The sequence below is a fragment of the Podarcis melisellensis genome (assembly GCF_964234715.1).
Source record: "Podarcis melisellensis genome assembly, chromosome: 10".
Taxonomy (NCBI): domain Eukaryota; kingdom Metazoa; phylum Chordata; class Lepidosauria; order Squamata; family Lacertidae; genus Podarcis; species Podarcis melisellensis.
The window spans coordinates 62,399,199-62,423,221 of NC_138542.1; the positions used below are offsets into that span (position 1 = coordinate 62,399,199).

Sequence of the window (24,023 nt, forward strand, 5' to 3'; positions counted from 1 at the left end):
TGTCTATAAATTCCAGGGTCTTGCTAAACCTAATGGTTGGTTAGTGGCCATGTGCAGCTGACCTTAGAAAAAGAAGAAATGTTTCTGATGCTTTAACTCAGCACGTTAAGACAAGGATGTGGAATCTTCAGCTCCCATCCAGCTTTGACCATTGATCATGCTGGTTGAGGCTGATTGGAGTCCAACCTTGTTTGAAGCTGCCGGCATTCTCCATTCCTGTTTTGGGGGAGATCTGCGTGCAATACAGACTGAAGTATATTCACAGATGCTATGGCAAGCTAAAATCTGTTGCTTTTAAGTGGTGTTAAGCAAAGGCAGCAGGGGAGCATGTTCCTGTAGCCAGGAAGACCAGCCTTGGTCTGGAAGGCTGTCTAAGAGTCAGGAAGCACTTGGATAGCTTTGTCTTGTTGGTGTAAAGAAGTTCTTCTTGGCTTCTGCAGCTCCTCCTTTGGACAGGGCTAGCAGCGTTCAAAATTTGCCAGGCACAAGGCACATTTTGCTCCTGGCTATTGGCCACTCTCGACCAAGTGAGGATGCCTGGGCGCTAGGATGGCACCTGATGCCTGGGGATCTTGCCTGTTTCCACACACTTAACAAAACATCCTGTAGAATTCTGTCTGTGCACAATCAGAATGAATTTCAGAAACCAAAAAGTCATATTGAAAAATACGACTTTTGAACTATCTCTGCTCCCAAGTGGCAACAAAGCATTCCGTTTCGGCGACTGTAACCCTGGTTTAAGGGGTTTATTTGGTGCCTAGCTTACATATCTGAGTTTTTTTAAAAAAAGAAATATTTTTATTAAACAATTTCAGCATAAGAAATTATCAGTCCAAATAACCAATTACATTATTTTCCCCCTTTCCCCCACCATCCCTCCCTCTCCCCCCCCCCAACCAAGGGCTCCCCTCAGCTCCCCTCTCTGATTTCTTTACACATATTGTTCTCTGCATGTTATAAAATTGTACATATCTGTGCCTTATCTTTCAAATGTTCAACTCATAAATTTGTGGATGTTTATTCAAAACCTGCCAAGGAGTCCAGATCATTTTGTTGTCTTTTTAGGTAATTTGTAAAAAGTTCCCATTCTTCCTTGAAGTCACGATTGTCCTTATCACACAGTTTATATGTCAATTTGGCCAATTCCGCATAGCTCATCAGTTTTTCTCGCCACTGTTCTTTCATTGGGATTTCCCCATTCTTCCACATATCTGAGTTTCTAACACTGACTTGGTGATGGTCTGTAGCAGGCATGAGGAAACTTCAGTCCCATAGGCTTAATTTGGCCAGGCATGGGTACCAATATGGGCCACCAAGGCCTTGTCCCTCAAACCATGCGCTACATACATGGTGTCAGGTTTTGGGCAAGTTGAGAAGTGGCTGTCAGTGAACTATCTGGAGCCTTGATGTGTGCTCCTGATTATTCCTTGGCAAGGGAGGCTTGCTGTTGCTGCTGAAAGTGACAGTAAGTCCGCTGGGCTCAGCTGTGTTGTGGACATCCCCGTGGGGAACTCTGTGGCACCGCCAGCCCTTGCTGAAATTAGCAGTTGAAGTCTGAACTAGTCAGCTGATCAGCAGCCCTGCTTGGCTCTTTCCTTTACAGCATGCCTGGGGAGGGCGGGGTATAAATAAAATTTATTATTATTATGGCTTGAACTCAAGCCATGCTACAAAGAAAATGGGTCAGCTGATATATTCTTCAACCTACCACTGCTGAAAGCCAGAGGGTCTAAGCTATAGGTTTGCTTAGCACTGTGGAGAACTTGGCTTGTGGTTTTCTCTTCACCAAACAAGAACAAGCTTGGGTTACTTGGAAGTGAGATAAAGCAACAGCCTGGGTAGTGCTAAGCCAAACCATTGTTTTGTTCTGGGTAGCACAGCAAGGCCAAGGAAGGAGAGAAGTGTCTGAACGTTCCTCTCTAGATGAATGTTTCATCACGCTTGCTCATTCGTGGTAAGCAATTGTTTGGTTTGCCGTTATGTGCGAACTGGCCCAATTGGTTAGTATAAGCAGTGGTTTGGGAACTTAGGAAGTTTCCTTATACAGTGGTACCTTGGGTTACATACGCTTCAGGTTACAGACTCTGCTAACCCAGAAATAGTACCTCAGGTTAAGAACTTTGCTTTAGGATGAGAACAGAAATTGTGCTCTGGCGGCGCAACGGCAGCAGGAGGCCCCATTAGCTAAAGTGGTGGTTCAGGTTAAGAACAGTTTCAGGTTAAGAACGGACCTCCGGAACGAATTAAGTACTTAACCCGAGGTACCACTGTACTGAGTCACATCTTTTGTCCATCTACTTCAGTACTGTCTGCTCTGACTGGCAGCAGCTCTCCACGATTTCAGACAGGGTGTCTCTCAGAGTCCTCCTTCCTGGAGCTGCCAGCAATTACACACGAGACCTTTTGCTTGCAAATCACATCCTCTACCACTGAGCAACAGCCCTTCCTTTAAAAAGACCTTAAATTCCACGTGTGCTAGGAAGCAGAAAACCTTTTCTTCCTTTTTTGTATTAAATATGGGAATCAAAGTACCATGAATTCACCCTCGTTTTAACATTTCCAGGACATTTCCTCCAGTAACAGAATAATTTGTAATACTGATTTCAATATAAGCATGCAAATCATTTTTAAACAAAGTTGTGTTGTGCTGAAACAGTTTCATATGATTTTCTCTCCCCCCCACTACTATTGATTTTTCCCTGAGTGCCACACTCTTCTTCTGTCCAGCACACTCTTTGCTGTTTCAACCTTATGTAAAAGTTCCTCTGTTTTTTGTGTCCCCCACTCCAAAGCCACCTTTACGGCCTAGGAAGACTTCATTAATGAGGATCAGTGTTTAAAAGTTTGGTAGCTGGACTGGAAAAAAATAATATATCTCATTTTCCCAGGCAAGTAGGCATCAAATTCCTGGGCCTGGCTAGAGCTCAGAAAATATTTTGAATTCCTAGGCCCCAGCATGAAATTACTAGGTACCCGTGCAAAAAGGCCCCTGGGATTTCCCCGTCATGTTTGGCAGCGAGAGACTTGTAATGCTCAGCCCAGTTCAAAGATGTGTGGTGTTCCATCGCTGCTTGATTTGCTGGTATAGCAGCTCAGAGGAACGGGTCGTTGGAAGATCATTTGCATACCCTCTCTCTTTCTCTTGCTAGGTTTCTCTTGCAGCAAGTAAATACAGGAGGCATCCCAAATAACTGTTGCTTTCTTAGGGTTTCTTGTGGGTTTGATTGTTGAATAGGGCTGGACAGATCTGTCAAATTCGGTTTCTTATTTTTCCTCCCCCCGCTTAATTTATTTATTATTAATGTTGCAATACATATATGAAATCTTTACAGATTGATACATTATATTCATAAATTCACATTTTCACATTTCATCATGTAACAACATTTATCCATTTCTTACTTCTTGCCCTGTGTTCTTCCCTCCACCCGTGCGTGGCTTCCTTGTTATTATTTTGTAACTTTATTATTGAGATTGTAACTTTGTATCTTAATAATTAAACATTCAGTCTTATATATCTGCTTAGCTTAACTTAGCTTTGTGAAATCAGTCCATACATATCAATAAATTCTTGTTAGAGCATCTTTTGGTCATGTATTCTTCTACACATTTCCATTCCTGTTTGAGATTTTGATTAGACTGCATTCTAATTGTTGCTGTCATTTTTGCTAATTCAATCATTTCAAAGAATTTACATTGCCAATTGGTTTCTTATTTTTCCAACCTCGGATTTGCTCCCTTGCATTTCCACATCGGCTTCTGGATTTTTATTCTTAAAAAGCTCATGAAATTTTACTTATATTTTAGCACAATTTCTCTCCTCCTCATTTGCATATTTTTGCAGTTTCACTGCAATATAATACATTCTTGTATCTTGTTGTCACCAATGTATGCATTTATATGTAAACTCTGCCCTAGTAATACATGACATTCTTTGGCTGGAGAGCAGTATGGAGAAGTGCGGGTTTCGAAGGACGGCTGCGTTTTGGTTCTCAAATCATTTTGGAAAATGCAAATTACGTCCGAGTGCCTTTAAATGAGAACTGAGGCAAATTTCTCCCCATCCCAAATTGGGACATAGGTTAGCAACAGATAACTTACTGTGCTCAAGGCCCGTTCTTCTCCTCTTGCCTGATCAACAAAATAGTACCTTACACCTCTGTGGAATTTCTCGCACATGGTTTTATTATATTTATTACATATATAGCTTGCCTGTTCTCAGAGGAGCTCAAGACAACCTACTGTATTTTTCGCTTCATAAGGCGTACCTGACCATAAGGCACACCTAGTTTTCAGAGGGGGAAAGGATGCACACACATTTCCCCTTACTTTTTAGGAGGGAAAAGTGCGTCTTATGGAGTGAAAAATATGGTACATAGCTCTCCCATTTTATCCCCACACAAGAACCCTGTGAGGTAGGTAAGTGACTGAATCAAGATTGCTCAGGGATTTTCATGGCTGAGCTGGGGTTTGACCCTGAGTCCCCCCCCCATTTAATGCAATACTCTAATCCCTGCACACCTCAGAGGATTTCAGCATGTTTTCTGCAAGTTCTTCCTTTAATGTCTCAGTAAATTTAAACAAGTTGTTGTCTGAATGGCGCACTGATCCACTTGGAATGCCTTTCTATTGGAATAGGCTTTGCATGTGCACAGCTCTGTACTGAATGCCAAGTGGTGTAAATTTGCACCAATGTAAGAATTTGCTGGGTTAGGCTAGTGAGCCATCTAGGCAAGCAGTTCTCCCAGTTGGACACCCAGATGCCTACAAAAAAGACCACTTAGAATCACAGAACTGTAGAGTTGGAAGAGACCCCGAAGATCATCTAGTTCAGAACCCCTGCAGTGCAGCAATATGCAGCTGTCCCATACAGGGATCAAATCTGCATCCTTGGTGTTATCAGCACCATGCTCTAATGCAACTGTTACAATAAGGCTGTGTGATTCAAACTTCAGAAAACCCAATGGCCGTTCATCAAATTATAGGCAGCCTAGAGAAATAATTGAGATGCATCTAACATCTCCACTGCTTGGATTTCAGTTGTGGCAGAATTGGGGTATATTATGATACAATGACTTCTTTCCTCATTGACTGTTTCCAAGCACAATTCAAAGTGTTGGTCTTGACCTTTAAAGCCCTAAATGGCCTCAGTCCAGTATGCTTGAAGGGGCGTCTCCAACCCCATCATTCAGCCTGGACACTGAGGTCCAACTCTGAGGGCCTTCTGGTGCAAGAAGCATCCATCAGATGTCAAGGAAATAAACAACTATCTGACTTTTAGAAGACATCTGAAGGCAGCCCTGTTTAGGGAAGTTTTTAATGACTGATGTTTTAATGTATTTTTAATCTTTGGTTGGAAGCTGCCCAGAGTGGCTGGGGAAACCCAGCCTGATTGGCAGGGTATAAATAATTATTATTATTATTATTATTATTATTATTATTATTATTATTATTATTATTATTTTGGGGCACTAAAGTCATGAGCACCCACTTTTCAGTGTGGTCTGAGCGCATTGGCCCTATGAGGTGAAGCCATGCACTAAACTGTAGACCTTTCCATTGGACCCTTGTGGGGTCTCCTTCTCCTCCAGATGCCTTCTTGCACAGGGCAGGAAGACATCTGGAGGAGAAGGAGACCCCACATGGAACTGTGACTTTAGAAGGGGGGAAGCCTCTGAAATAAGACTCCGCAAATCACCAAGGATCAGGCCAGAAAATGTGTAACGGTGAACAGCAGCTGATCTGAGTCTTCCATTTGATAGCCATAAACATGCCTCAGATGGTTATTAGGGAAGACTTGGCAGAAAAGAAACCGAAACTCTAGAAAAGAAATGTCTGTTATACAAAGAGCTCCATTCTGCATGATTTGCATGGCCACCTCTGTGGGGATGAAGCTACCACTGCTGTTTTCTGCTTTGTGCCTGGGCCGGGGGGAGGGGAAGTAATGCCTATTCATTGAGTAAGGAGAGACAGAGCACGCTGCCTTTGAAAATGACACTCTTATCCAGCTGTTTATGGCCATGAGGAGAGAAATAGCTACACAGTGTGCAAAAAAGCCTTTCCTCTAACATCCTGGATGAAACAGCAGCTGAGTCTTCAGCCAGTGGCGTAACACAGGGGTCAGCAACCCTTTTGGGGCCTCTGGGCACATTTGCAAAATGAGAGAAGCTGTTGCGGGTGCCACATCTACACCTGTAGCCAGGCACACACTGTGCAACTTGGGGCTTTGCTGCTTTTAGTGGCATAGCTTTTTAGATTGAATTTGTAGCTGATTGTCTGCACCTTTGGCCACACGTCACTGTCACAGACCCTCCAAGTGTCCCTGTTTTTTCCAAGGACAGTCCTGGATTTACAGAAGCCATCCTGGTTTCTGATTTGATAGGATGCCCCTGTTTTCATCGGAGAAATGCTGGAGGGTATGGAGTTACGCGACCCCTGAGCCAAGGAGATAAGTAACTATACAACCTTTAGAAGACATCTGAGGGCAGCCCTGCATAGGGAAGTTTTTAAAGAATTATTGTTTTATTATGCTTTCACATATGTTGGAAGTCGCCCATAGTGGGGCAACCTAGTCAGATGGATGGAGTGTTGTTGTTGTTATGGAATAAGACGTCCCTGTTTTCATCGGAGAAATGTTGGCGGATATGCGAGTGCTTTCATAGCTGGAGAACAGAGAGGGGTGTATTTAGAAACTAGTTGACTGTACAAAGGTGTGCTCAGTGCTTCAGCTTCTTTTGCCTTTGTCTCCGCCCTCTACTTGAATGTGGCCCTTGGAAGGTTACTCAGAAGAGAATACGGCCCTCGGGATGAAAACGTTTCCCTGCTCTAAAACCATTCCACATGCTGAATACTTCATTTCCTGTACTACCGAGTGTGATCAGAGAGCAGTCCTCTTTGGGAAAAAGCTCTCAAGGGGAACTGAATGAAATGGCTCCTATTCCATTGATATTCCTGGGTATTCAGATGGTCCGGCGAAGAAGGCAGAGCAGGTAAAGCGTCTCCACCCTCATCGTTCTGCCCGGACTCTGAGGTCCAGCGCTGAGGGCCTTCTGGCGGTTCCCTTGCTGCGAGAAGCCACGTTACAGGGAACCAGGCAGAGGGCCTTCTCGGTAGTGGCACCCGCCCTGTGGAACACCCTCCCACCAGATGTCAAAGAGAACAACAACTACCAGACTTTTAGAAGACATCTGAAGGCAGCCCTGTTTAGGGAAGCTTTTAATGTTTAATAGACTATTGTATTTTAATATTTTGTTGGAAGCCGGCCAGAGTGGCTGGAGAAATCCAGCCAGATGGGTGGGGTATAAATAAATTATTATTATTATTATTATTATTATTATTATTAAAGTATTGGAAGGCTTTTCTCCCAATACCTTTGGAGCAGCTTCGTACCTTCTGGGCCAGGCTGAGCTGCTACACTCTTGCTTTAAGGAGAAAATGGGGTGAGAAATCACCACACATTACCCTTGAGAATATGGGCACACTCTGGATTTCTATTCAGTGCTGTTATTACTACAAACAATGGATCTAATTAGCATGTGCAAATTTTATTCAGATCTCTGTTCCCCTCTGTTCTCTGTTTTTTTGTTTCGTTTGGGAGACGTGTGTCACCTTCCTTTTTGGTGACCCAAAAGCGGCCGTGAGCTTTAGGAATCTTTGACTTAAAAAGTTGTCCAGCTTTTTCTGCCTTACTAAACACAGCTTGGGAAAGAAGATGGAGGACGCTCCCATTTGTTTGTTTGCTTATTTTTAGTATCCAGGGTTTTTTTAAGATATATTTTTGTGGATGAAATAATTGGTGTCCCAGGGAGAAAACTCCTGAGTGATGAGGCCTTCATTCTGCTTGTTTCTCGAATTTATTTTCTAATGGGAAGGCCACATAGTAATGCACCGTATGCATGCAACCAGAAACCCATGTGACGAGTTTGCTTAACTTTACAGAAGTGGTAGCTTAGGGGAAAAAAGGAAGAAGGAAGAAAAAGTTGAGAGTGGGAGGAAATAACTTACAGCATCCCACTGGCAAAGGCGCAGGTACAGTTTGGCAGGAAAGTGAAACTGATTTAATTAAATCCTCTTCACAGGCTTATAATAGCTCCTTTTGAATGGAGGAGGATTGTAGCTTCATTAGTTGATGCAAAGCTTTCTGGAGGCAGGTGAGGAATGACCACGTTTGTGGTCTGATCACAGGGATTCCAAGTAAGAACAGATCTTTCCACAACAGGTAGTTGATGGTCTGATTTTTAATTTTGTGTGTGGCTTTCTTATATATAGATATAATTGTTGTCAACTGCTTTGATTTTTAAAAATAATACAGTGGTACCTCGGGTTACATATGCTTCAGGTTACAGACTCCACTAACCCAGAAATAGTGCTTCAGGTTAAGAACTTTGCTTCAGGATGAGAACAGAAATCATGCTCCGGCGGCACAGCAGCAGCAGGAGGCCCCATTAGCTAAAGTGGTGCTTCAGGTTAAGAACAGTTTCAGGTTAAATACAGACCTTCGGAACGAATTAAGTACTTAACCCGAGGTACCACTGTATAGAGGTATCATTTCTCTCCCCCCCCCCGCAATAAAATATTTGAGGGGACCCTCCCCCAAGTTGATGGACATTGCCATTCAAATGTTGTTCATGTGCCACATCTTGTGATCAATTATGTGCAGTGATACTTACCTGCCCTGCCCCCCCCCAATATTTTATTCAAGCTGGCACCTCTGATGCTCATAACTCTTCCCTCCAAATTGTCAAAATTACCTAGCTCACCAATAAAAACAGTAAAAAGGAGAGTAGGAAATGCTACCCAGCAAACAATCCCCTCCCAAGCAGCACTTGGGTACAACTCTTCTCATGTCTTGTTTTTAAAATACTACTACTACTACTAATAATAATAATAATAATAATAATGGGGCAGGGGTCTAGCAAAAGCACCATGAGATGTCAAAAAGAAGTTGTGGTGCCCATGGGGTCTGCCTTGGGGACCCCAGTCTTGTCAAGTAGACATCTAGTGTCTCGATTTAGGGTTTGATGCCATCATGTCAGGGAACTGCCATCGCAGCTAGCAGAGGAGGCGAGACTCAGCAGCGATGCTGGAGAGGGGCCAAGCAGGGAGAGAGGGAGGTCCCCGGCTGGGGAAGATAATCAGCGCTACACCAGGGATAGAGGGGGGCCCATGGGGGAAGCGGAGATGAGGCTCCAGGACTCTTCGCAGGAGACCAGCGAGGAGAGCACAACTCCTCCGCTGCCTACGCCCACCCTGCGCAGAAGACTTTCGTGCAGGGAAAGTAGGCGGCGACTTGGCGTCAAAGAACTTCTTTGCTGGAAGAGGTTCAAGAAACGCCCACTGACGGATTCTGCCAGCGACTGAACAGCCACGGAGTGGAGGGCTGTCCAGAGGGAAACGGCTTAACCAGGCAAACTAGCCCGCAGAGGCGGTAACTTATACACAAGCAACCCTTAAAGCCATTACACATCATGTACTCCTTTTTCTAGGCGGGGGTCAGGCTGCTTGATGCCAAAGAGATCCTTGCCTCTGTGTATGTGATCAATACTGCCTTCAGCAGTGCTCAGCACTTTTTATTTCTTAAAAAAAACCACCAACCCGCTGGTGCGTTATGACGGGTGTGAACAGCACCTATACGTCTCTGCACTTAACAGTTGCCAGCTGGGACGGAATGTGCGTGCTGATAAGTGTCCCATCTGCTTCTTTCCGAGGGACTTCTCGTTTACCTTCCATCTAATTAAGATAAATGACAACTGTATGTTCTAGCCGGCACTCGTCAAGGACAAGCGTGCCCCTTTCGTGTTCTTTCCCTGTTCCAAATGGGGCAAGGTGGGAAGAGGAAGTGGTGCATGATCAGGGCGAGAACTTGCCTGTTCATAAACATGACTGGAACAACTGATTGGTTCAAAATTTAGAAAGGAGTACGACAAGGGTGTATATTGCCTCCCTGCTTATTTAACTTATATGCAGAATTCATCATGTGAAAGCCTGGACTGGATGAATCCCAAGACGGAATTAAGATTGCCGGAAGAAATATCAACAACCTCAGACAGGCAGATGACACAACTTTGATGGCAGAAAGTGAGGAGGAATTACAGAACCTCTTAATGAGGGTTAAAGAGGAGAGCGCAAAATATAGTCTGAAGCTCAACATCAAAAAAACAAAGATCATGGCCACTGGTCCTATCACCTCCTGGTAAATAGAAGGGGAAGAAATGGAGGCAGTGAGAGATTTTCCTTTCTTGGGCCCCATGATCACTGCAGATGGTGACAGCAGTCACGAAATTAAAAGACTCCTGCTTCTTGGGAGAAAAGCAATGACAAACCTAGACAGCATCTTAAAAAGCAGAGACATCACCTTGCGAACAAAGGTCCGTATAGTTAAAGCTATGGTTTTCCCAGTAGTGATGTGTGGAAGTGAGAGCTGGACCATAAAGAAGGCTGATCACCGAAGAATTGATGCTTTTGAATTATGGTGCTGGAGGAGACTCTTGAGAGTCCCATGGACTGCAAAAAGATCAAACCTCTCCATTCTGAATGAAATCAGCTCTGAGTGCCCACTGGAAGGACAGATCCTGAAGCTGAGGCTCCAATACTTTGGCCACCTCATGAGAAGAGAAGACTCCCTGGAAAAGACCCTGATGTTGGGAAAGATTGAGGGCACAAGGAGAAGGGGACGACAGAGGATGAGATGGTTAGACAGTGTTCTCGAAGCTACCAGCATGAGTTTGACCAAACTGCGGGAGGCAGTGGAAGACAGGAGTACCTGGCGTACTCTGGTCCATGGGGTCATGAAGAGTCAGGCACAACTAAACGACTAAACTACAACAAAGCATCATTGGGGTTGAAGGCAGCCCATCCAACCCAGGAAGATGCTTTTATGCATGAGTGTGTGTGTGTGTATGTGTGTGTGTGTGTGTGTGTGTGTGTGTGTGAGAGAGAGAGAGAGAGAGAGAGAGAGAGAGAGAGAGATCCTATTGTTAACAAAATTTGGGATCCTCCCCCTCTCTGTGCTGAGCTGTGGCAAAATCCCATGGGGTTCCATGCACTTACCCCCCAGGGTCTGTGGTCCTTTGGAGAACTGAGCCACTGTAGAGCCTTTCGTAGCTTTAAGAAATAGGGTTTATTCACCTGTTTACACATTCAGTCCGCATGGAGGGAGACCAGATCTTACAGCACGGTCATTTCAAGAGGGACTTGTCCTGCACAGCAGTGTAGCCCTGGAGCCCAAGGCATCTCTCCCAGTCTCTCCCTTTTTTCGACCCCTCCTTCTTCCCAGCAACCCTTGCTCAGGGCTCTCTTCCTCTCATCTCACTCCGAGTTACCCTGGTAACCTCCCAAATATCGTCTCTATTCACACCTCAGGGCAAGAGGGGCAGGCAGTTCTCTTTCATTGCCAATGTCTCTCAATGGCCCTGTATGGCCATTCCTCTGCAGCTGGTATTTCTTCCTTCATTTATTAATTTCTAGAGTTGAGGGGGAGGGAGACCCCCTCCCAAATCCTTAACACCATTTTAAGGCAATAATTCCCAGCATAACTTACACAAGTTTGTAGGAACATGCTGTTAGTGGTTCCTGCCGGTGTGTGTGTATGTCTGCATCTGTAATAGTATTTATTTATGTGATGTTTCTATAAACAATGAGCTGGTAGGATTTCTTGGAGGAAGAGCCTGGAAAATTCGTCAAGGGACTGCCTTGAAAGCAGATGCAGTTCATACAGTGGTAATAAGGAGCTAATTCCTGGAGCTGAATAGAAAGAATATCTATGCAATGCATGATACCTATTTGGATAAATATTATTTTCAATATTCTACACATAGCATGAATGAAGGCATGTAGCTCACTGACAGTTATCTCTCCAGACTTTGGTGAGTCTACCCCTTTCTTTACATTCAGATTCCAAGGATCTGACCTGGGGCTGTCTTCACAGAAAGTGTGTTCTTTCCCTGCCTCGCCCCCCCTCCAGAAGCTCTGTGTGGCCTTTCAGTTGCCAAAACTGAGGGGAAATGTGTGAGGAAAGGGTCTACTGCTACTTCGGTGGGTGGTTGTTAAGGTGGCGGGCGAATTAGTCAATTTCAGTCCCTCTCACTTTGTCTTTTTCCCAGCCTTGCGTTCAGTTCTCCACGATTTCACATCGGTTTGCGAATATGTGAGAACAAATCCCTCCTGAAAATTCACCAGTACTTTAGTAGTGCAAATTTCGCCTAATCTTTGTGTGCCGTTGTGCCCAATATTCACATTTTTGCGAAGGAATTTTCCCTAATGCAATGCAGTTTTGTATGCCGCTTTCACAAATATATGCATTTTCATGCAGATTTTACCCCAGTATGCACATTTTTTGAACGCACATTACTTCACTTGAGAACTGCACTGCAAAATTTGAAGAAGTGCAAATTTCCAAAGATGGCTATGTCTCTGTTCTCGTATTGTTCCAGAAAGTGTGAATTAGGTAGTTTCGCCTTTAAACGAGAACTGAGTTAAATCCCCCCCCCCATCCTTATGCTCCTTTTACTTCCTTCTCAGGCTTCCAGAAAAAACTGTTGCTGACCAGGGGCCTGGGAGCTCCCAAAACCCTTTCACTCTTTCCTGTAGGATGCATGATGCAGAGAAAAATGCCATTGCTTTAAGTGTGTTTCATGCTGCAAGCTGGCGCTGTGCAATGGAGCTGGATCACACGATGCCATCAGGTCTTCCTCATTTGATGTGCTGCTGGAGGCCACAGTGAGCGAAGCCTTGTCCATTTAACAGTTTGCCCAAAGGCTAACTTGCCACTCTGTGTGTTGTCGTGGCCTTGATTACCGCCTATTGCGCTGTGTGTGTGTGTCGAATTGCAGGGCTTAGTGGAAAGAAAATTGGGCTACGTGACTTAGCTGGAGCAGCCCTGTGACCGCGTTATGGCAAGCACTCCACTCTGCAGCAGCGTGTTCTGCCCTGTCCGTTTTCCTTAGCTCCGCTTGACTAAACATGGATTTTTCTTTTCCCCATCCCCACAACGGTTGCTGCTTTAAGTTGCTGCATTTCTCCCTCTGCTTTTGGCAGGACTTTATCTGTTAAGGCGCCTGTTTTGCAACGCCGTCTCTCTGCTGATGCTCGTCCACCATCACCTCTATGGACTTTCCACCGGCTAATAAAAAAGCCTTTTCTTCTTCTCTCCTTGCCCCCAGCATTTTCAATGACTCTTCACTGCACTCACAAGATTACACGTAAACTTTGAACTTTTAATATATATTTTTTAAAAAATAAGTTTCATGAACTTAATCTGATGGCCTTGTTCAAAAGTTGAATTGCTGGTCGTTTGCAGCCTTGTGCACCATCACGGCAAATGTTGAAATTAACAACCCCCATCCAGTAAATCACTTGCAAATAAATAAATATATTTTAATCAGAAATGGATAGAGAGTTGGACATGTAAATGTGCATCACTGCATATGGCAGAGGGTTGGAACACTTATACCAGTTAAAGCAAGAAGAACAGTGGCTATATTTTAAGGAGTGTCTAAAATAGTATGTGCTATAAAAAGGGGGAAGGATGAAGAGGGCTTCTGGGATTCGGGAGGTAAGACAAGTTCTGGGGTTTACGTTAGTCCTAGCCATCGCAAGGTGGTTGAGGTTCATGTACTCTTCAGTATGATTAGGTCTGCACTCAACCCTATATACAGTATACGCACCTGCATGTATGCAACTTATTTTAGCCCCCTACCTGTTTGAAAAGACGATGGAGTGACTTGCAAAATAATAACGTAATTAAAAATGTCTAATTATGACTTAGCAGCATAATTTGTAGTTTGGAAAAACGGTTGTAAACAAAATTGTGTTCACCTATCAGTCAAGGACAGGCCAGGAAGTGGCTCAATGTTAATATGCATGTCGGTATGGCTCGTGATGGGAAATGCAACAAATTTAGGTTTTTGTTTCTTAAGCGGGGTGAGTGGGAGTGTGATCTATTTCTGCGTAACTTTGTAAGGCATTCTTGTCCTTCCAGGGCAAAGGGGAATCGTGATTTTTCGGTTTCGGCTTCTACAGATTTGTTGATTTCTCATCCAGCTTTTCTGCTGGAAGGTTTGGGGGCTCTCCTGGGAATGGGGAGCAGTGGCGCAAAGGGTTTTGTTTGGGGCCAGAGATGCCAAGGATATCAAGTGACTGGGGTAAGAGCATCACAGACTGAGGAGACTTGGATTCGGAACAGATGATGGGAGGCCGAATTGGCGCCTGGTGACGCGAAGGCATAAAAATAAGCCCATCTCTTGTTTGTGTGTTCTGTCTGTCTTACAACACCACTAGCGTTTCATTCGTTGTGAGCTGCGCAGCCTCCATGAACATCAGTGTTGATGTTGCCCTTTTTGCATGTCCAAAGCATTTTGCATTAATTATCTGAGTCACCTGTACGGCGACATATAGAGGTGTTCATTTGCACCCTCGTATTGCAGGTGTGTGTATGTATGTATGTATGGGGTGGGATGTGTGGAAATGGCAGCCTGGCAAGTTCATAGGTGAGATCTGAACCATGGCTTCCCCATATCACAGTAGCTCATGCCCAGAGCCATCTGCTGTCCAACCTGGGACAAACATGTCCCAAGGGCGAAGGGCTATAACTTGATGCGTCTGCTTTGCGTTCCAAAGATCCCAGGTTCAATCCCCCAGCTGGGAGAGACCTGCCTCTCGAGCCCTTAAAAACCGCTGCCAGTCAGTGTCGACGATACTTAGTTAGATGGACCAATGGGCTGGCTCTGAATAAGGCAGCTTCCTGTGTCCCTACTGGCCAGTTATCTTTTCCCACCCACGCGTTAAATGCATCGTGTAAGGGCTGGCGCATGCATCCTTGCGTCCTGCTCAATCCGCCGACTTCTCGACACCCGGCACGGCGACGTCTGCATTCCATTTCATGCAGCAATTGTCGTGATGCCCTTTTCCGTTTCCCCCCGTTTTAATTAACGGATCAGTCTCCGTTTCTCTAATTGGATTTTAAGTGAAAAATTAATTTCCCCTACAAACCGCGTGTTTGCGCATGGCTTTGGACAATAATCAGAGGCGTGCATGCTCCTGCCACTGGCTGCGCGCTGCTGCTTAATAGTCATAGCTTGGAAATGCTGTGCTGGTAAAACTGGAGCCTGCTTTAAAAATCACCCCCCCCAAAAAAGCCCACACACGCTCATCATTACATTGCACTCCTACCTCTCCTACCTTAATGAAAGCATAAACAGTTTCCAGCCGAACAAAGTAAATGCCAACTCCTTTTGTTACAGCCCGGAAGAATGTACCATTTAATGTTTGGCTCGGCCACACCACTGGAGGAAAATAGGAATATGCTTGTGTGTGTGTGTGCTTCAGTGCCCTGTGGTGCTGTTGCAGGGTTTATTTTCTAATTCGGTCCTGAGGCCCGTTGATGTACTGCATCATTGAATCAGTGCTGTGCTCCAAAGGAGGCTCTTAAAGCCAGATAAAACCTTGCCCTGTATTTCACGTTGAGCTGAGCATTCTTTTTTAAACAATCACCTTTGAAAGGCTTTAATGGAATTAGCTTCTTTAAAAAAAAAAAGCAAAGGTTGTGCGTATGTGTGAGAGAGAATTAGTGGAGTGTTTTGCTACTACATTATTAATGCTGAAATTTAGCAGTGTTCAAAGCACTGCACAAGTTCAACCTCAACAACCCTGGAGACGCACCTGCTACGTAGGCCTTTGTGGTTTTCCTTCCTACATGCAACTCCTCTTAATTGCACACACACATGTGGTGCTGGGATCCTGGAAGTTTTGACCAGAAATATTAATACTGCCCTCCTACCCCAGCTGCACTCTCACCCGAACACTTTGTTCGCTGCAACGGTGTATATTGGGGCTTCCTTGCATCCCAGGTGGCAATGGGGTGAATATTTCAGCTGCCCAAGCTCTGCTTCGTATCTGTCTTCCTGTCTTAATTTAACTCCGGCGAAGGGAGGGGAACGGGGAGGGGGAAGCGGCTACATGTTTGTAGGCAGGAAACATTAAATGATTACGGTTGATGTCAATTTCCTCCGAATAGCAAGGTGCCTTGGGATTGCAGGTTAATCAGAGGGCACGCTGATTAGCAAACCTTGTTAAACCTCATTGCCATTCTCTGGATTGGAGGAATTAAAAACGATAATAATAATAGTAACAACAAGGCACCACTTTATGCCAATAAGTGGCACTTAGCCATGCGCCCAAAGACTCTGGCCATCAATCTCGTTTGCTTGGCAACAGATGGCCGGGATCGGAGGGTTGCAGCCAGAGACAGAGCAGAGGGCAGTACGCCTCGGCGGTTTTAACACCCATGCGTTTGCAGACGGTGACAGGCATAGGATGTGTTAAAGGAACGGAGGGAGAGGACAGTAATGAGAGAAGCCTCTGGCCTACTCATCCAAGGAGCAGGGATGGGAGCAGTAGGAGGCCTAGAATTTTAAGAACAGGATAATGCACTGAAGCGTAATACCTCTTTGGCTTGGCACCCCTTGCAGAAGGCAGCAGCAGAGCTCTGACTAATGATGTCTGGCGTGGCGGCCGCCTGGCCCTCGTCCCTGCCCGCCTGCAGGGCAGGCCTTGCTGCTGTGAGCTCTCCTCCCCAGCTTTCCCGATGTCAAACTGTTGCAAGAGAAACACAGGCTCGTGCATCGCCCCAGCGACAAATCTCTCCTCCCTCTTGACCCCGGGGAAGGGTGCTTCTGCAAGGTTCTGCTCTGGCACGGGCCTCACCCTGTATGTTAAAAGTACTGTGACGCCCCTTTCATAATCACAGCTTGCCCCAAAGAATTGTGGGAAGTGCCGTTTGCAAAGGGCGCTGAGAGTTGTTAAGAAACCCTGTTCCCTGCATGGAGTTACAGTGTTCAGAGTTTCCCGAGAAGAGGAATTGATTGTCAAAGCACTCTGCCCTCAGATGCCCAGGCATAACGCTCTGCAAGGCCTTTGTCTTTCAGTAGGCCTATAGGGCAATGATGGAAGGTTCCTATATCCTAGGTAGGGATGGATAAACTTGCTAGTTTTGGTTTGGGTCAGTTTCTCTCCCCCCCCCCTCTTAAGTTCACTCCTTCACATTTTCATGTCAGTTTTAATTTTTTTAAAAAAAGAAAAATCCTAATGAAAATTCATACCATTTTAGTATAAATTTCTACCTATGCATAGTATTTGTATGCAGTTTCCTCCTAATATACACATTTTTGCAAGGATATACTTTTCTGCAATATAATGCACATCCTGGTACATGCTTTTTTGTGCATATTCCTTGGCTGGTGAACTGCACTGCAAAATTCAGAGTAGTGTGGATTTCAACAGACTGGTGTGTTTCGGTTTGCGAATTCTTTCCGAAAGTGTCACTTAAATAAGTTTGCGCTTGTATGTGTGAATTGACCTAAATTTCTCCCCCGTCCCTAGATCCAGTTTGCCACTAGCTTGGACTTGCCAGAGGCCTCATTGCCTATTGGGTAGCTTTCTATGGTCCTAATAACATTTGCTTTTTTAATTCATCTCTCTCTGTTCAGATGGATCAAGAGGTGATTTCAAAACAACTTACTATGCAGATTTCCTCAGAAGTAAATTTCACCAGGCTATGGATCTTTCTCCCAGACGAAGTGTGCATTAGCTTGGCAGCCTTAGTCTTTTCTTTCCCCCCCCTTTTTTAAAAAAACCCTCTTTCATTCATATTTAAGTATACTTCTTGCAGCTCTTTGATGCCCTCAGAAGCCCATGTTTCACAAACGCAAACGTTGGAATCAAAAGGCAGCACTTGAATGCCGCTGCTTGTGACGCACACGTCTGCTTTCACAGTCAGTTATGAACAACCTCTGCCCTTCATAAGTTGCCTACTGATTATCGTTTGAGCTTCCTAAATGGGAATGGGCTGTGAATAGCTGGCAATTTTAGGTACCTGTCAGGGGGGAAAAACAACAGAATACCAGAAAGTGGGGACATTCTTTTTTTAAAAAAAATCAAAATCATCATTAGCAGCAGCCAACCTCCTTCCTTTAAACTCTTCCATAAAACACATTTTTATTTGAGAATATTCACCATTGCAGATGCCCGAAGTGCATCCCATTGCAGGGATGATGTAGGAGGATTTTCTTTTTATGTTGGTGATGAAGATGATGAAGATGATGATGATGCATTTCGTTTGGGACTTTCAAGTGCATAATGGAAAGAGCCAGAAAACAACGGCATCTAAAATAAGTGAATTGGGGATTGTCGGGTTTCTGAGTCTTAGTTTCTATAAAGAGTAGAAGTGGTACAATTGTACTTGGACTGTACCACCTGACTGCGGGTGAAGGGGGAGGTGTCACTGTGACTGAATGGTCCCCTGTGTAAATCATTTCACCACTCCTGCAGAACTGGCGCATGAAGAAGGCTAGGCAAGAATTCTTGCAGCTTGTATGTGTGTATGTGTGTTTATGTGAGTGTATTCAGTCACGTGGCACCCCCCCCCCCAAAAAAGCAATATGAAGTGGTATTGTCTAGCACAATGGCTGGCAATGATGCAGTTGTAATGCAGTAACATTACAACTTCTTGAAAAGGAGAAAAGAAGCTGTTTCTTTACCTCTCCAAGCGCTGAAGTTATGTCTCTCTGGCTGTATCCACACCAGACATATAAAGCAGCATCGTAGCACTTTAAATAATCATGGCTTCCTGCAAAGAATCCTGGGAACTGTAGTTTGTTAAGGATGCTGAGAGGTGTTAGGAGAGCCCTGTTCCCCGCCGAGAGCTACAGTTCCCAGAGTGGTTTAGCAACCAACCCCCCTTCCCAAGGAACTCTGGGAGCTGTAGTTCTGTGAAGGGAACAGGGGTCTCTTAACTACTCTTCTGCATCTCTAACAAACTACAGTTCCCAGGATTCCTAGGCTGTTAAAGTGGCCTCAGACTGCTTTAAATGTGTAGCATGGATGTGGCTTCTGTCTCTCTTCCTCCCTCAAGCACAGAGTCCTGCTTTTGAAAGCTGTGTCCACATTGATGAAAAAGAAAAGGTGAGGTTAAAAACACATCCTAGAGCAGGGAGGTTGGGTTTTGCTGCATCACGAGCACTCGCATCTTCGTCATTGTAATCTTTTGGTTGTGCATCAGGAGCATCTTCTCGTCGCAGATAGGCAACCACATCCTCTCTTGGGTTTCTTTCTGTAGGGTTTCCTGTGTCATTGGCTCTTGACAAGCAGATGGTGTTCTTGTAGGGAGGGAAGGAGGATGTGGGGGAGCTTAATTTTGCTTCGAGACCGGTGCTGGCTTCAGGTTTTGGAAGGCCCTTCTGGACGACCCTCTACATGCTACCCACCCTCATAAGAATATAGAAAGTGTGTTTCTGGATCATGCCAGCAGCCCATCCAGTCCAGTATTCTGTTTACACAGTAGCCAAGCACATTTCTATGGGAAGCATTCTCCTCACTTACAACTGCCAACAAGAAGCCAAGTTACAGGGAACCAGGCAGAGGGCCTTCTCGGTAGTGGCACCTGCCCTGTGGAATGCCCTCCCACCAGATGTCAAAGAGAACAACAACTACCAGACTTTTAGAAGACATCTGAAGGCAGCCCTGTTTAGGGAAGCTTTTAATGTTTGATGTATTATAGTATTTTAATATTTTTTTGGAAGCCGCCCAGAGTGGCTGGGGAAGCCCAGCCAGATGGGCAGGGTATAAATAATAAAATTATTATTATTATTATTATTATTATTATTATTATTATTATTATTACCAGCATTCAGGTGCCTATTGTTTCAGACAATCGTGACAGTGAAATCCGTAGTTGCATAAAGAAATACTTGCTTTTGTCTGCCTGAATCTCATTAGAAGCCCTCAAATTCCAGTGTTGTAAGAGATGGAGAAAACCTTATATCCACCTGGTCCGCTGCATGCATAAGGCTTTCATGCCTTCCCTTGCCTTTCTCCCCACCCAGCTAAAAAGCCGAAAATAATATCGTTCCATCTCTATTTCAGGCCTAAAATTCAACCATTCTTCTCTCGGGGCTTTTAAATAACTACTTGCTTCTTGTCACGTGTGGCAAGCGAGGCTCTTTGTCCAGTCAGTGTATTTCTATCCAAGTCAGTGCTTCTTGGATGTTGGCATCTGCCTGTCTTGGGAGACAGTGGAGGAGTGCGCTTTCAGGGGTGAATTCAAAACTGTTGGAAGGTTACAGCAGTTGCTGTGGCTGTAGAGACCTATATGGGAGAGACATGTTTTGTTGCAGTTGGGGCAGATGAAGGCATCAACCATGGCGGTTCTCCCAGCGGCCCTTGGTCTCTGCAATGGATACGCAACCTGATTGTCTGTCTCCAGGCACTGGGGTCATCTGTGAAGGATTCCCACATGCCAGAGTTGATGTTGCCAGCAACGTTCATGCTACGTTTGCAGACATCTTTGTAACGCCTCTTGGATACGCCTGGCTATTTGGGCAAACTCACTTTCCCCTTTGGGCTTTTCATCTGAAGCACATTTTCTCCCTCTGGGGACTCTGTAGTTGACCCCTCACAGAATTACAGCTCTCAGCAACATTTGACAAACTACAGAGCCCAGAATTCTTTGAGGGAAAGAATTCCTTTGCCTGAAACCCTGTGCTGAGTTTTGATCCTGCTGTGAAATCCTTGAGGGTTTAGCAGCCTTGATTTTGGCGTCTTCGCACCCTTCCTGTCCTCCTTTTGGACAAGGGAATGTGATCTCAAAGAAGGAATAGAGGATGCTTGTCTGATTTATAATCTCTTTGATGTCAGCCTTGCTCCGATCAAGCCAGGAACAAGGTAATAAGTGTTAGGACTCTTCGTTCGATAATCGCCTTTCTTGTTGTTGAGCGTTAGCCATCTGCTGCGGCAGACAATATGCAGAATTTTTATTTTATTTTATTTTGGGTGAATGTTTAACTTTTGATGAATGCCCTATTGTTCTGGGGTGCAGGCAGGAGGGTGATGACCTACCACTTGGAAGCTGTGCGATCAGGGCACCTTTTTCTAAGTACCATGCTGGGTTTATACAAAAGCAGAAGTACAGTGAGTACCCTCTTTTTTGTGGGGTGGGTGGGTGGGAGGGAGGGAGGGACGGTATGACCTTCCTGTAAGACCTCTGAAAGATTTAACCCATGTGTTTGGAAAACCCTTCTCTGATGAAAGAAGGCCCTTTATGTTTGACTGCCAATATTCTAATACTAAAGTATCCTGATAATCTGGGACGTTGGAAGAGAATGAAGTATCTCCTACAGTGGGGCTGGAAGGGCAGAGGGGATGCTCAGCTAAGGGGAGAGATGGGTAGAATACAGTGGTGTGGGTTCGCTGGATTCCCCCCGCTCATTTTCATTGGAAATTTCCAGTTTGCATTGGGAAGCTTTCTCATATAGTATTCATCATTTTATTTTTTTTGTTTATTCGTGTCTGACTCTTCATGACCCCATGGACCAGAGCATGCCAGGCACTCCTGTCTTCCACTGCCTCTCGCAGTTTGGTCAAACTCATGCTGGTAGCTTCGAGAACACTGTTCAACCCTCTCGTCCTCTGTCGTCCCCTTCTCCTTGTGCCCTCCATCTTTCCCAACATCAGGGTCTTTTCCAGGGAGTCTTCTCTTCTCATGAGGTGGCCAAAGTATTGGAGCCTCAGCTTCACAATCTGTCCTTCCAGTGAGCACTCAGGGCTGATTTCCTTCAGAATGGAGAGGTTTGATCTTCTTGCAGTCCATGGGACTCTCCAGAGTCTCTTCCAGCACCATAATTCAAAAGCATCAATTCTTCGGCAATCAGCCTTCTTTATGGTCCAGCTCTCACTTCCATACATCACTACTGGGAAAACCATAGCTTTAACTATACAGACCTTTGTTGGCAAGGTGATGTCTCTGCTTTTTAAGATGCTGTCTAGGTTTGTCATTGCTTTTCTCCCAGGTAGCAGGCATCTTTTAATTTCGTGAAAAAATGGGTTCTGCACATAGAAGATTATTCTCTGTGTTTCCAAGACCAATACACTTTGCGGATGAGTGGATAACCAACCCAGTCTTAGCCTTAAGGTGAGAGGCTGGGATGAAATCTAGGCTCAAGACAGTCTATGTCCAGATCCATGAAGGAAACCCCAGAACAACATGATCCATGCATGTGAGGTAGCTGTTTACCAGACACAGAGTTTGGTTTTCTCTTTGTGAAGTCAGGAAACTTGGGTTCTCCTGTTGTGTTCTGATAACGTTGTATTTTCCTCCTCGTAGGCACAGCCTGCATTAAATCATAAAGGAAAAGTATAATTAGGCGCCCTTAACAATCAGCTCGCACGTTGGCAATAATAATCAAGAGTTCTTGAACTTTTGTCCGTGGGTTAATAATTTTTTGTGAAAAGTGCAAATAATGGTCAATGGAAACGATTCCCTAAAAATGATGTTTGTTTGTTTTTAATTTAAAAAATGCAGTCTCAATCCATGTTGGGGAAAAGAAAGCGCTTCAGGTTTCCAAGTGGAATAAAAATAACACAGTATGGATAATACTAATCTTCTTTGGTTGTAAAAGCTAATTGGCTCCCTCCCACCTCTACCTCGGATCTGTTTATGCTTGCATCTCAATAGTTAAAAGGGGTGGTTTACATTTCAAAAGAGATCAAAGTTTTTGACTTGCCAACTTGCATCCCTTTACATGAGGACCTTTGGATTTCCAGATGTTGTGGCCCTCCAGATGTTGTCAGACTCCAGAGAACTGCTCAAGTCAGAGTCATCCGTTGGGGTGCCCTCCATAGACTACAACTCCCATCACCCTTAACCATTGAACAGGTTGCCTGAGGCTTATGGGACCCTCACAGCATCAGGATGATCATAGGGTCCCTGTCCTTTTTTCAGACAACCTTCCAAAGGAAGTGATGAGACCCCTTTGGCTTCTTCCACCAAAACCATAGCGTCGTCTTGTTGTGGGACCGGGTGAAGGAGGGCTGACAGGGACTGCTGGGGAAGCAAGCAAGCAAGAAGTGCCCCATCTGCTTTGTTTCTCTTGCCTAAGAGCAGGGCCGGGCACCTTTTTCTGCCCAAGGGCCACATTCTCTTATGGACAATCTTCTGAGGACCACAGGCTGGGGGTGGACAGGATCAGAGGCAAAAAGCAGCAGAGCAAGCAATGTCAGTTTCCCCTTTCTACAACAGACTACGTTCTAAACACTCTGGCAATTTCTGCACAAATACACAAGAACCTCTTCCCTCCTGGCATTGCAGAGTTCAAGGACACATGGTTGAGCTTAATTTAAAAACAAAAGACAGGCATCCACCTCACCTTGCCTTTTTATCCTCTCTCTTTTTTTTGCTTTACCAGTTCTCTAAAGAGCTCAGGATGGAAAAAATGGTTTTATTTTTGCAGCATCCTTGTGAGATGTGATTGTGGCTGGGTGGGAATTTGAACCTTAGTCCCACTATTGCACAGTGGCTGATGGTATTCTTACTGTAATATGTTTTACTGCGTATTGCTGCACCCTGAATGATCATATTTTACTGCAGGTTTCTGTATTTTGCATTACTCTGGTCTGCTGACTGTATTTTGCAGAAGGATGGAGGAGGCTTTAGTTTGGTCTGCATATTTAAACAAGCTGACCTAATTTCCTCCTCCTAAATTAGAATGCAACTCGAAACATAATTATCCTACGGATTTTTCTAAAATCGTTATACGGTAGTACCAAAATGCTTAAATTTGCGTATGCATACCTTAGGATCAAATGAATTGGCTGAGATGAAACATGCATTTTAAATTGCTGCTTTGGGATAAAATGCATTTTAAGTATGCATTTATGATTTTTTAAATAAATTGCAGATTAATGTGTAAATGCGACTAAATGGGCTTTGAAAAATGTGGAGTAGCATAATTGGTGATATTCAGTGAAGTTTTACTCAGAGTATACCCATTGATATTATTCATTAATTTCAGTGGGTCTGTTCTGCATAAAACTTTATTGTATAGCACTTAATATAATAAACCTGTTCACAGTTCTGTATTCTACAGTCTTAATTTACAATATTAATAATAATGAAAACCAATAAAAATAGTAAAGAAATAATAACAAAAGATCACTATGTTGCGAGATAATATTACACAGAGTACAATATGAAT

The 24,023-nt window shown here is 44.4% G+C and overlaps 1 protein-coding gene and 1 long non-coding RNA gene across 4 annotated transcripts in view; one reads left to right on the forward strand and one right to left on the reverse strand.

The window, feature by feature from the left end:
* LOC309378900 overlaps positions 1–2,578 on the reverse strand; it is a 485,967-nt gene extending 483,389 nt beyond the window's left edge. Inside the window, exon 1 of the long non-coding RNA XR_014172270.1 lies at positions 2,419–2,578. This is a non-coding gene — a long non-coding RNA (uncharacterized lncRNA). The remainder of the gene's footprint in view (positions 1–2,418) is intronic.
* Positions 1–24,023, forward strand: part of PDE3A (phosphodiesterase 3A) — a 275,510-nt gene that overhangs the window by 42,036 nt on the left and 209,451 nt on the right. The gene's annotated exons all lie outside the window — the stretch shown is intronic.